The following is a 14508-nucleotide window of genomic DNA, read 5'->3' on the forward strand; positions in this document are numbered from 1 at the left end:
GGGGCCAGGGAGCTGGCTCAGTGGAATAAGCGCTTCCCTGGCAAGTGCAAGGGCCTGAGTTCAATCCCTGGTTCCACAAAAACAAAAACAAAACAAAACAAGATGATCTGCCCACCTGAAGGAGGTGCGTAAGTTATTACTAGATGTGCATATCTAGAGAACAGAAACGAGGCCCACATTGCCAAGCAGCACTCTCTCAGCCAGGGCTTAGCCAACTGTGAGCACAGCTTCTTGAGCTGTTTCTGAAGCCACAAGGTTGCAGGGCCCTGGGTGCTCAGCCCAAAGGGGACACACAGAGCCCTGGGGGGAAAGCTGGTGAAATCAATGAGGAGAAGTGTTCTACCTAGTTTCTGCATTCCCCAAAGCAGCTCCTGGTTTCACCGGAAATTTAAATTCGAAGGGCCTGAGTTCAATACCCGGTTGGGGGTGGTGGGGGTGGGGGATTCAAAGCATCTCCCCTGATATCTCCATCAAACTCCTGCAGCCTAAAGCCACACAACCAAGAGGAGACAAAACAGGCAGGAGGGAGACCGGCAACCGGAGGGGCCTGTCCAGGACATAGCCCTTAGACCTAAGCTTCTCTTGGCTGAAAACACATGGCACAGAAGAGGTTCTCAAGAGTGAGGGTGGGTGGAAAGAGCTTTACTACTTGAACTCTCACATCTTGACTAAGAAAGCGAATATTGGCCAAGTAGTCACACAGGGAAACAGAACTGCAAACAAATCGGATCAGTCACCAGGGACACTTCAACTCCCAGCACTGTCAGCTGCGATCCACACTGCTGATTGCACAGTCAGGCTTTGCCGTGAATGGTGGAGGTTTCAGGCAAGACGGGCTCTCGCAGTTCCCAGGCCCACTGCGGGTGCCGCTCGGATGATCTCAGGGTTGTACAAGAAGCGTCGGTCATCAACCAGACAAATGCAAGTCAGCAGAGACCAAGGCGTCTGTCTGCTGTATGCCAGCCCGTAGGCGCTACAGCGCACCTGGGCTGGCTCTGAGTCCACACTTAGCTCTTTTCACACCTGCAAGCAGTTCTGTGCTCCTGCCATGACTTTTATAATCATCCAACAGTGGAAGCTGACACTGCTTGGTCCTGCAGTCACTTGGTAGAAAGTTTGGGGTTTGAACCTGTGTCAGGGCTATTTGAAGCCTATCATGAGGCTTTTCTACAATAAGAGCTGATATTTCTATGGACTCAATCTTCAGAGCATTTTCACCACATAACATTTGTCTTGATGTCACAGATATTTTATGAGGTATGCAAAATAGATACTACCTATCCCTCCCCTCCGAGAGGAAAGCATGGTTGGGACCGGAGGGGCTTTCCTAGGGTCGCACTGCAAGTTCCTGGGAGATTCCAATTCTCTGCTGACTTCAGATCCGGGACTTTATAATCTAAAATCTTTGTCCCTTGGTTGTTCCAGAAGGATGGGGCCTGGGCCTTCCAGACACCAGAATTTAGAGACACTGCAGCTCCTTGTATAAAACAACATTGTATTTCCGGATGCTCTTTGAACGTCTGCCCTTGTCCTTTAAACCATCTCTCATGCCTTACAAGGCTAGGCACTATGTAACTAGCTATAGAGTATGTTGTTTATGAAATAATGACAAGGAGAAAGTCTGTAGGGACAGTGCAGGGGGAATCTGCCTATGTATTTATTTTAATCCACAGCTGGATGGATCCACAGATATTGAACTTGTGGGTAAGTAAGAAGGCTGACTACACCTCGTGGTGGCATGTTATAGGTACAGCACACAGGGCACCATCACTAGCAAAGCGCCGGACACAGCCACTGTGTGGTTTGCAGCATCCGGGGCAAGCATGGGCATGGGCCCCTCAGCAGGGGTCAGGGCTTGAGGTGCTGTCTCAGAACAACAGGCCAAACGCTTAGGAGCCAGGATGATTCATGATTCTCTAAGTCCCAAGCCACACAGCGTGTGTGTGTGTGTGTGTGTGTGTGTGTGTGTGTGACACCTGGCTTTATCCAATTTTTTTTTTTTTTTTTTTTGCGTTTTTTTTTTGTTTTTTTTTTTTTTTTTTGCGGAACCGGGGACTTGCCAGGGAAGCACTTATTCCACTGAGCCATCTCCATGGCCCCTAAATCCTTAGGTTTAACATCTTCTGGTCACTGCCTTTTTTTGTTTTTGTTTTTGTTTTTTTGTTTGTTTGTTTTTTTCACAGAACCAGGGATTGAACTCAGACCCTTGTGCATGCCAGGGAAGTGCTTATTCCACTGAGCCATCTCCCCAGTCCCTCCTGGCTTTATCCAGAACCTGCTTTACTCCACTTAAGGTCCTTCTCCACAGCATCCCAGGCTTGGCCAGTCTCTCTAAGCCCATTTTGAGTTGGACCCTTTCCTCCCTATGCATGCAGATGCCACACAGAGCTGAGAAGTGGGCACTACTCACCCTGAAACACAAACAAGGAGTGGTGAACACATGCAGGAGGGATAGGTGCTGGGCACTGGCTGAGCTGTGTTCCTCTGCGTCACCCCTGAAGCAAGGAAAGTTTTACCTGGTAGTCAGAGGCTGCCAGGAGAGAGGCTGTAAAAATATATCCAATTGGACAGGAGCTCAGATAACCAGGGGAACCCAAACAATGACAGCAGTGTGGCTGTGGCCTGGGGCTGTCACACAGAAATAAGCAGAACCCACAGAGCTGCCGATGCCACTCCATATAGAGGGACTTAATGTGGAACTACAGAGATGCCACACAATGATAAGACAATGTATTACAAGGAATCAATATGCAGAAATATGGTACAAATATTAAAAACAATACTCACGCAGGGCCTCGATAATACATTAGTATACAACAGCAGTAGGCTGTAGCTTTTAATACTAGCAAGAACCGTAGTCAACAAGATTCCTCACACACATGCAGAAAAAGCCACTGTCTTTATTTCTCACCCATCTGGAAATGAACCTGAATATTTTCAACACCTAATACTGCAAACCAGCAAAAGTTTCTCTAATTAAAAAAAAAAATGGTAACATTTAATGAAAGATTTTTTTTTTTTAATTTAAAGGGAAAAAGTGGAAAAAAAAAAAAAGAGGTATAAGGGGTGAAGCCATGTTGGTATGCTGGGCTGTAAAGGGCTCAGGTCAACAACTTCTGACATTGCCAGTCCTGTGGATGACCCACTATTATTATGGACTACTGGACTGTATTGGAATATTTTGCTGAATTCACGCACCCACAATATTTAAATGACAATGGAATACCCTTCTCTGACAAAACTAAACAAAAAAAAAAAATGGGATACAAATGAAGGACCATTTTGTATCTGTATATACAAAATACCTAGAATAGATATACAGTTTTCTCTTAATTCAATGAAAAGAAAGGTTTGTACTAATAGTAATTGGACAGGATATCATGTTTGTATCTTGTACTATGAATAACCACTAAGAAGATAACAGTATTCAATGTATTAATTATTGAAACTCTCCTACTGGTCAGTTTTGAAATTGTCTCATTGCTATTTGTTTCTCAATAAAATTATTAAAATAAATAAATCATGAGGAACTTAAAAAAATAAATAAGATAAAGGGAAAAGTCAAAAATTCATAATGCAATAGAACACACAGCTCCTAAAGTTCATTCTCCATTTCTTTCCTCCTTGCCAATCCATGGAGTAAACAATCTTCAGAAATGAAAAGGCAGGAAACAGGAAGCTGATGCTTACTTTGCAGGAGAAGGAAAGATAATTTGTACACACAACAAGAAGTAGGAAACCATGCTGAACTACAATTCAGTACAGGAACCCAGACAGGGTGGGGCAATTCCAGAAACAGAAAAATGAGGACACTAAGCCCATCCTTAGGAAGCATCTAGTCCAGAAATTTGTCTCAAGATTTATATGCTTTCGTTATTCAAATTTATCCCACAGCATTCTACCATCACCCAGATATCTATACACTTTGCTTTCCTGTAAAAGCTATGTTCTTCTAACAACCAACCCTAACATCTCATACTTCTGCAGAAACGGCCCCTCAACAGAAAAAGGACAAAGCACCGGTACAGCATGGTTACAAGGTTATGCAAATGTGCACAGCCACCTAACAGAACCACAAGAAAGAACAACTTCAGAGCCAGGCATGGCCACACATGCCTGCCATCCCAGCTCTTGCAAGGCTGAGGCAGGAAGATCGTTGCGAGCTCTGATCAAAATGTGGGCCTCTTGACTCAGTGACTCAATGATTACGTTAAAATTAAAATTATGCACCCTCAGCAGCTGTCGAGCCTTATCAACTACAACTGGAGTTTTGGTTTGGTTTTCTGTCCCTGTCTTTGCCTCTCTGCCCATCTGTCTCTGCTTCTGCCTCTGCCTGTCTGCCTGTCTGCCCGTCTGCCTGTCTGTCTGCCTGTCTGCCTCTCTCTCTCCCCCCCATACCCTCTCTCTCCCCACACACACCCCTCTCTCTCTTTCTCCCCTTCTCCACAGAAACAGGGATAAAAGAGCTATGGAAGACTATTTAGGGCTACTGTACAAATCAAAGCAGAAGAGGGGCCCTGGATTAATATTCAGAAATAAAAGCCCACACGACAGCCAGGGGCCCTCTAACACCTGTAACTGGCCAGGGTTCCGTCCTTGTGGGTCCCCACCCTGAAGCCTCTCAGCCTCCCTCCTCATACGTCTCTCTCTTCATTCCACTTCAGCCCTTCTCTTCCCATCTACTTTCCTTCCTCCTGGAGGGCATCCTTTGAAGGTTCTTTAGTGACCAGTGGATAACAAAAATCTTCATCTTCCAATATGCAAAACCACGGATTTTTCCCCCTTCCTGAATGAGGAGTCCAGGCCTTCTTTCCAAGGGGGAGCAAGTTAACAATGTGGTTCTTGAGCTGAGGAGACTTTTGCTTCCAATGCACTTGAAAATGGATTACCAGAAAAAAGGAAGGCAGAAGGATGGGTTTTGCCAGAGCATGCTGCTGAAGATTTTTAAAAACACCCATTTTTAGTTGGCTCTATTATTCTTTTTAAACATATTTAAAGAAACTGTTTTCTATAAACCCTGCACCTATGATCAACTAGTCTTGGGGCAGGTTGCTGCCACCCTCGAGGTTAGGATAGAAGAAATAAATACAGGTAAAAAGGAGACGAGGAAATTCATAAATAAAAAATCATATACCTTTAGGTAGGCTGCGACTTCTGGCACCCAGCAAAGTCACCCACAGTGGCCCACGTCAGAATGTCCTCCATTGACGTGTAGGTGCCTCTCCTGCCAGACCCATGACACCCAAGCTCATCAGGGATGCTGCAGGCCATAAACCAACTGAAGTTTATAACAGTAAAGAGCAGGACTGTGGGCCTAACATAGAGGAGCAGACTAAGGAATTCCCTCAAAGAGTGTTTAATTAGAAAACAACAACAACAACAACAACAACAAAAAACTGGGCTTGTGTCTGTAAAAGGGACCAGCACCCACAAGGGTACAAGCAGCCTTTTCCTGGGGTTCCCACCCCCTCAGACAAAGCCTAAATGTCCCCATCTCCAGAAAACAATGTACCTCTCACTCAGGAGGCTCACACTCTCTTTCTTATGTGCTTTTAATTTTCTACCTCATAAATCCTTTCATTCTTTAACTGATACATCTTAAATACGTGATGAGCATGAACCTACAAACTTAACTCCGCAGGTAGGGTGGGTTGGGTTTCTCAACTGCACTTGGGGAGCCCCTACCCCAACCCTGCCAGCGCCCACTCACACTGCATCCTCCTCCCAGCTCCAAGTCCCCTGCTTTGGAGCACTGCCTTATCTTGAATAAAGGTCCTGGATTCTGTTTGTAAATTTTCATTCATTCTAGAAAAAGGCACTGGTGCTGAGGGAAGGCTTTGTATTATGCAAACACTGGTGCTGAGGAAAGTGGATCTATGCAAACTTAGCAGACAATCCACAAGCAGACCAAGGGCTTGCAGCCCACTGAGGCTAACTCTGGCTTCCTGAAAATGGCCTTAAAATCATTTATCTGCTAAGGCAATGTGTCTATACGGTAAGATCAAGCAACTCTGAAAGAGCTGTCCACCTTAGAAAACAACAGGAAAAGGAGGGAAGAAGGCCAGGCACCAGATGATCCCCTTGTAGCAACAGAAGAGACAGGAGACTCAGAGATGGCCGGGTGGCCTGCACCTGCGAACCGGAGAAATCTTGGGTTATCTGAGGAAAACAGCCATGAGGAGCAAAGCAGAGGACCAAGGGTCATTCCTCAGCCTTGAAAGTTTCCTCGGGACCTGTGGTGCCTCTGACTGCAAGTCAGTTTGAGGTTGCCGAGCCTATTATAATAAATCAAAAATGTAGATAGGAGGCTATCAGTTCTGATGCGGAAATGGTAAGGACTGTTCGTTAAGTTGTACGTTTACAGCTGGCTCATGGATTCCAGGTTCCTGTGTTCTGGACCTCAAATAGGGTCAAGACCTGAAAATAAAGATGTGGCCCACAGCTCCCTCGGATCAGACCAAGAGCTCCCAGGTTACCAGAGTCCCTCCAATACTTTAGCCTCACATGACCAAAGCCTCACCAAGACAGTCACCCCAGTTGCTGGTTTCCAGGGTGAGAAGCTGTGGCTACTCACCACAGCTGCCAGCACAGTGTCACTAGACCCTGCTCCTACCTGGAGCTGAAGCTGCAGCCTTGTACCCGGGCCCATCACATGTTGGCTCACATCAGAGGTGGCTCTGGGCTCCAAGCAGCCACTGAGACAGCAGAGCCCGCACAGGCGGCCAGCCTCTACCGAGACACCAAGCCAGTTGGACTGGTCCTGCCTCAGAGGGCGGGTGCTGGGCTGAGTCATGGCCGGGCAACACCCATGGGTGCTCCCAGGTGCACAGTCTCAGTCTCAGCAAGGATGCCTTGGGCTGCACAGGGCCTGTGGGGGCTGTCAGATGGGGCCTGACCTTGGAGGCGCAAACCCAGTCATGGGTGAGCAGACAGAGCAAAGTTTCTAGACCCAGGGGAGGGCAGGACCTGACCTACTAACAGAGCAGAGTCCACCAATGCAGCCCCCATCAGCCCACCCTCCTGCCCTGGTGATGCCCTGACCCTGGGTGCCATCTACTGATCCCCCAGTGCCTTCTGCAGCACCTCATGAAGTCAGGCCTCCTGAGACACCCACCCCTTGACCTGTCTCTTTACTTGGGCCTGGTTCCCTGTCTCAGGCTTCTCCCTCAGGCTCAGGCCTGGCCTGCTCCTCACATTGTGCCCTTCACACATGCTAGCCCCACCCTGCTTTGAGTCCCCTACTGAAGTGTTGCACCCAGCTGACTCACTCGTATCACTGGGGACCTCCTGTCTCATGGAGATCCCTCAACAACCTCAGGACATGCCACCTAAGCCTGGCTCCACCTTATGGATTAGGTTTCAACTTAGAAGAACTTTCCCCAAAGAGACTGTTGTATTCCCAGGCTAACCCTGTATCACCTTCTGTCACACCAAAAACTCAGCTTTGATGAGTCATGGTTATTTCTGACCAGTGGGGACAATTCATGCCCTCCATGATCCCCCAACTAAAGCAGGCATATGACTACTTCCATCTGCTGTAGGGCAAGAGAAGTTACAGGGAGGATGTTTTCCTAAAAAATTAAAGAACCACACTAGAAAAAGCCACCTTGTCCTCATTCCCATACCCTACCTATCCCTTTGTGGCTTTAGAAACTGAAAGGATGCAGTGGCTGCTGCTAGGGCAGCCACCTTGCAACTAGGAGGAATAGGCCCATGTGTTGAGGATGGGGGATGGAAAACCCTTGGTCCTGGAAAACATGACTCTCCTACAAAAGTGACAACATGCCAAGCTGGTTGTGGGTCCCACCGCATTAGGCTCACAGAGCTGTGCTGAGTCCTCACCTGACTGCCAGGCGAAACTCTGCACCCTTCAGGGCCAGTCCCTAGGAGCATGTCCTTCAAGCCATACAGCTGTTAGTGTCTCCAGTTAAATGTTCCTCAGAGTCACTGACAGCCCTGCTGGCTTTAGCGCACTTCTTTAAGCCTCACCCTGTCCTCCTTTAAACCCAACCAGAAAGCCATAGCTTCTCCCCTTCTTTCCAATGCAGCTGGACCTCTCAACCGCACTGGGAGCCCATGGGGGTCGATGGCCGCATTCTCTGACATCTCCTGTCTACTAGGTGAAGTGACACCAAGCCCAGGTGGGCCCTGGCAAGCAGCCCTGGGCCACTCACAGTGCAGATGCCTTGAAGGCATCAAGGCTGCCCATGGAATGGGCATGACACAACACTTGGGCATCTGTCACCCTGACCTGGCTGCCACCTTTCCCCCAACATATGGAACATGAAGAAAGCGATTTAAGTCATGGCTAGAATTCTCTTTACCTCTCTCATAGGTAAGAGACAAATGCAAAGATAATTGCAAAGCACACAAAGAACCAGGCTGGTGAATTCCATGACCCATCTGCCTTCCTCTGCCAGGTGGCACTTGCTGTGCACGGCTTGGCAGGTGGATGAGGTCATTCTGGATGTGTTCAATGTGCAGAAGCAACAGCTTTCTTCGCAAATGCCCAGCTTCTTCTGTCTAGAGCAATGCTCTGTGAGGTGTCTAGGTGGCTTAGCCTGCCACCTAGTGGTCATGTAACCTCTTTGGGAGAGGTAAATACAATTTTTGGTTTCTGCTCAATAAGCCATGAAAATTATTTGGAAGAAATGAAAAATGATCCCTAAAATCTCATGTGACCATGTAACAGAAACATAACGAATATGCAGGATCATCAAAATTATTTATTCTTCTACCGATAGGAAAATTTGATGCTCAGAGATAACACAAAAGGATCATCAAATGAAACCAGAAGAAATTCTGACTTCCTATCCCGACTATTTTTCTGTACATCATTTCCCAAGAGAGGATAGGAGAAGGCTTTTTGTCAAGGGCATATGCTGCAAAGCAGATCGCCTGGGCTCTGGGCTAGCCTTTCTCATGCCTGGTGGCACTGGCTAAGCTGCTTACCTTTCCTGAGCAACTTCTGTCCATGAAGGGCGATACTAATCACACAGGATGACTGATGAGAAGGCTAAGACCGTGACTGCCTGGAATCATACCCGACAAGTACAGCATCAACTTTAGCGAGGAGTAGGCGATCTGCTTGCTAGAAATCTTAGGGAAAAGTGATGCATTAAAGTCCAGTGTAAGGAATGGAACAGACGTGGTGAAGCTGGCTTCTGGGCACCTGGCAGCACTTCATGTGACGGTCCTGAAACAGTCTGGCTGAAAGCTTGAATGCTTGAAGGGGGAAGATGGGAAGCCAGTAGGCGCAGGTGAAGACCAGAAGAAGCCAGAATCAACCTTGATTTTGGTTTCCTGATTCATATGCTACCATCTGCTGATTGCCTGAGCCATACCAGGTTCTGTAAGCTCAGCAGTTCCCAAGTGTGGTCCACAAAGCCAAAGCTGCGTTCCCAGCGTTAAGTGGCCGCTGGCTGTGCCCTTGGGGTGGAATGGTGGTAACCCTCACCACCTGTGGGGCTGGGGATGCATCACTTGACCCTGTGCACCTCAGCACACTGCAACCTTCTTCTCTCTGAACTTTACATACTGCACAAAGACCTGTAATTCTCCTATACATCTTTATGAGTGAGATGGTCTACAACGATCAGGCCTAGCTGATAAAGTGACGCTAGATTCACAGAAGGAATCAGAAACCTGTCCACCATCCCTCAAAACAGCAAGGATCTTGTTGGCCTGGTTGTCTCTTTTCAGTGGTAGAACTTCAAATGCATTTCCTACTTACGTTGTAATTATTTTTTTTTTTTTAGTTTTTAAGGAGCTAATACACATTCATCCTTAAACTTCATAACTTAACAGATGGTGACATACATCCTGTGATACAGGTTTTAATCAGGACTTTAGAATAACTGTTTTGTCTGTTAGACATCTGATAGCACTTGTGTATACAAATACTTGTAATGATATTTGCCAATACTATAAAGAAACTTTTATCTACACCCCCCACTGAACGCCGTCAGCAATTTGCTGGAGGCAGAAGTAAGTAAAAGGGAGAGGACTATACAGGTGATTTATCTAAAACACCATCTTAATAAATCCACTGCCACCCCGAAGGGTAAGTCTCCTTTCTCGCAGCTCTGGGCACAGGTGAGTGCAACCTCAGCCCATCTCTCTGCTAGCATACTGCACAGGATTTGGGCCCAGGATGATTACATGGGTCTTTTAAAGAAATCTGTGCTGTGCCTGCAGACACACACCTGCAATCTCTGCCACTCGGGAGGCTGTGAAAGGAAGATTACAAGTTCATGGTCAGCCTGGCCACTCTGGGTTCAAAGTGAGGCAAAGGGGGGCACGCGGCTTGGTGATGCGACCCTTGCCACACATTCGCGAGCCAGTGCTCCATCCCCATATCCTGAAAAATAAGAGGCAGGTCAGGCCAAATAGCTCAGCAGATTAAAAGCTCCTGCAAGCAGGCACTGGGGCAGGGAATTCAATCCCCAGGCTGGCTGAGCTAGCCCTGTTCCCGGGGTGCACTGACGCCATTCAAGACTGGGCATGTTGGCGCGCACCTGTAATCCCAGCACTTGTGAGGCTATAAACAAGAGAATCACTACGAGTCCAATCTAGTAGGGAGACCTTAAACACCCTGTAGACTCTTCCCTAAAATAAAAAAATAAATAAATAAGAGACAGCACCTGTATCTGACAGTCGGGGGCATCCCTCACTTTGGTCCAAGTCTCTAAGCATCTGGAAAGGACTTTAATTGGAAACTGGTTATTTCATCTGAAAGGAAATACTGTATCGTGTTTTCTTATCTATAGAATCTACTTTCCACGGGATACACTGGTTGACCTCAGGATGTTTAAACAAAGGTGCTAACATGACAATGCAGCAACGAACAGCAACACCAAGAATGTCACCCAGGATTTGGAGGCAGATTTATGTCAAAAGGCACTAACAAGGAATCATCATAAAAATGTCAAGCTCTTAAAGCTCAAGGAGGGAGGTTTATATGGGGTTGCAAATAAGAGGCTATCTTTGGTTCTTACAATATATATCAGTGACCAGCCGTTTCTAAAAACAGAACAGGAACCGTAACAGGAATTATTACCTGGACAACTCACATATAGTGGCGGGGGGCGGGGGGGGGGGCGCTTCCTGCTCCAATAAAAATGTCATTATTGTCATATCAAATTGGATTCTGGTCAATTACTGTTTAGTTCTATTTCTTAAAAATGCACTATATTATGCAATATTACCAAATGATTTCCTCTGGTTAAGAATGGTTTATGCGTTTAAAATACTTCACTTTCTAATAGCTCTATAAATACAATTTTAAAGGAACTGCAAATTAATAAGGCTTTGGACTCTTAATAGGCAAAAATACCATCCAACAACTGCAAAATATCCACATGAACTTGCATAATAGAAAAAACTATTGGCTAGGGGCTGGGGACATAGAAGCGCCTGCCTCACAAGCACAAAATCTGAAGTTTGATCCCTAGTACCCCCCCAAAAAAAAAACCCTATTGGCTCTATACAAAAATCCTTGTATCTTTTGCTAAGTTTACTGTCTTTACATGAAGTAAGCAGATTCAGAGGGGGGTCAACAATAAACTAAAACAACTATTTAAGATTCAGAGCCAGGGTACTGGGCATGTAGTTGAGTGGATGAATGCTTGCCTAGCATGCACAAGGCCCAGTACCACATACACACAAGGTTCAGAGCCCGGCATCATGGTGCACGCCTGTAATCCCAGCACTTAAAACAGGAGGATCACTGTGAGTTCAAGGCCAGCCTGACCTCCACAGTGAGACCATCTCAAAAAGACCAAACAATTAAAAAAAATACTTCAAACCCAGGGCCCACTCTCTCTTAAATCTTTCACTGGAAAATAATTCCAACAGATTAACTGGAGTTCAACTGCCATCTTGTTATTTCTTAGAATAGCACTAAATCTGAAAGGTATGTCTCCACACTCACCCAGTGCACAAGGACTGGGTTAGACAATTTGTAACGCCCAACACAAGGGCATGCAGGAATCAGAAGCCAACACATAGGTCTGCCAGGCTGCGCTTCTGCCTCATGTCTATATAGGCTAATAAAAAGCAACTCTGTTTTTACACTGAGATGTTTACACTGAAATGTCTTGGCAGTTCTCCACACCACTTCCTCCTGGTGGCCCAAGTGGGTTCCAAATCTTTAGCACTTTCAGAAAGCACAGGGCTGGCCAAATAGCTCAGCAGATTAAACCGCCTGCAAGCAGGCACAGGGGCCGGGGATTCGATCCCCAGGCCTGCTGTGCTGCCCCTCCCCACCCCAGGGCGTGCAGAGATGGCAATTGAGACTGGGCGTGGTGGTGCACGCCTGTGATCCCAGCTCTTGGGAAGCTGTAAACAGGAGAATCACTAGGAGTCCAATCTAGTAATGAGACCCTGAACCCTGTAGACCCTTCCCTAAAAGTATAGAAAAAAAAAAAAAAGCCCAGCACCCCAGACACACCCTATTTCTATCAAGTCTGCAGCCACCCACGTGGGGTACAGGGAGGAACCAGCCCCACACCCCGATAAGAGCTTTGCCAGACCCCGGCTGCCCTCTCCATCCACCTTTGTAGTATTTGCTAGGCTGATTTCAGTGGTGGGTTCAAAAACCCATGCTTATGAGCAAGTCTGTCCTGGTTCCAAGGAGAGGGGAACTGAGGCTCAAGGAGGGCTGGCTGTGGGCAGATTCAGAACCTTCTGGATTCTATTTCAGTTTCCTTATGATCTACTCCATTCTCCTTTCTAATCAGCTTTTTTTTTTCTTTTTTGTGGAACCGGGGATAGAACTCAGGCCCTTGTGTTTGCCAGGGAAGCGCTTATTCCACTGAGCCATCTCCCCGGTCCTCTAATCAGCTTTTTGCAGGTGATAGAAAAATCTAACACTAGAGAGTTCTCACACTGACACTGGCTCATCTCCAGTAATGAAAACCTCATCTGGTAAACTCAATACTCAGTTTGAGCCAAGTACAGCAGGAGAGGCAACAACTCTTGAGCAACAGGATTGGAGAAAGAGATGCTGTATTTAACAGAGGCTTCCTTTCTCTTTATCTAATAACATGCTATCCAACACTGTAAAATGCTCCTGAAAACAGTAAAATAGCAACTCCCAGGATATTTTTAGTTATTTCCATGCCAAGCACTCTACAAGGTACTTCACATAGATCACAGAGTTACTCCTATTATCCAGCAAGGGTTGGAGTTTTACAGGAGATGACACACTCAGAAATAAATCTGTTGTCATTCCTAAGAGCATATTTCCTTTTGTGCTGTTCAATAAAAGTTGCACAGGTCTAGAACTTCTAAAGCTTGTTATTTTACTATTTGTTATGTGAAAAATTCAAAGTAATAATTTCCATACTCTAAGCATATGCTGAAATTTATGAATAATAACCAATAAAGACACAACTGGCAATACAATTTTTTATTCACTTTTCTTTGAGAGAACATGCTGTTATTTTGTTTTTGTTTTGTTACAGCACCTGTAAACAACTCAGTGAGTATACCATCTTGAATATATATATATATATATATATACACGTTTTTTGGAATGTTACACAACATCAACTGCATTATCTAAGAGTTATTGAAGGCAAGTCAATCAAAAAAAGGATAAAATTTTAATATTCATAGCAGCAACTTTTACAGGATGATTTTATTGAGTCATTGCACTTGGTCATTTTGTTGCCACAGCAAAACAAGGCCATTAAATTATAGGACTTCTCCTGGCTGATTTTTACTGATTGTCTCATTCTGCTCAGACATTTCAAGTTTAAATGCAAGCATAAAATGTTTCTCAAAAAAAATCTACAAAGCACTTGGACTTTTTCCTGTGATCACAATAAGAGGCATAAAAAGAGCAATCTGTTACAGAAGGCCCATTCTCTCTGTATCTTCAGACTTCAAAGTTCTGTGAAATTCTGTAGAGGTAACAGCTTTATAAGAAAACAGAAGACCAGAGGTCACAAAGACATCCAAAACAGAAAAAAACTTAAGTACAAACAGGAAGTTAGTAATACTATGTGCTTCAAAGAATAGCAAACCTGAACTAGACAGTAATTTAGCAATGACAGATTCCACGCTGGTCCCTTTTTTTCTGTTATTTATTCTCAAGGAAGGACAAAATTAATGATCTACCCTAGTAAAAGTTGTAGTATCATTTTTTGCGAGGTGAACTTCAAGAACAGTAACAGAAGTTCTCAGATCAAGAGCAAATACTTGTAAATTGTTACATTAGAGGGTGCTTGGTTTGCTTAACATCTTTATAAAGGGCAGAAAAACAGACACAGAATTTCAATGAGTCATCTATCCTGACTGGAGAGCAGGCAAGCAAAAGTGTGTATTTCAGTTCTCACTACCATCTCAGATTCCAGCAGTACTAGTGAACAATGACCAAAAACACATAAAGAAAGCCAAAACTGTTAGAACCTTCTAGGTGGGGAGGGCTAACCTACAGGTCCTCCAGTAAGAGAAGTGGAGGATAAGTTCCATGATGAAGTCTTTTTATTTTTTCCTAAGGCT

The 14508-nt window shown here is 45.5% G+C and overlaps 1 long non-coding RNA gene across 1 annotated transcript in view; it reads left to right on the forward strand.

Moving 5' to 3' along the window:
- LOC111817647 overlaps nucleotides 1–14307 on the forward strand; it is a 17952-nt gene extending 3645 nt beyond the window's left edge. Inside the window, exons 2-3 of the long non-coding RNA XR_002821790.1 lie at nucleotides 2755–2761; nucleotides 14225–14307. This is a non-coding gene — a long non-coding RNA (uncharacterized LOC111817647). The remainder of the gene's footprint in view (nucleotides 1–2754; nucleotides 2762–14224) is intronic.
- Nucleotides 14308–14508: the final 201 nt, after the last annotated feature.

This window comes from Octodon degus, unplaced genomic scaffold (assembly GCF_000260255.1).
Source record: "Octodon degus isolate 3935 unplaced genomic scaffold, OctDeg1.0 scaffold00005, whole genome shotgun sequence".
Lineage (NCBI taxonomy): Eukaryota > Metazoa > Chordata > Mammalia > Rodentia > Octodontidae > Octodon > Octodon degus.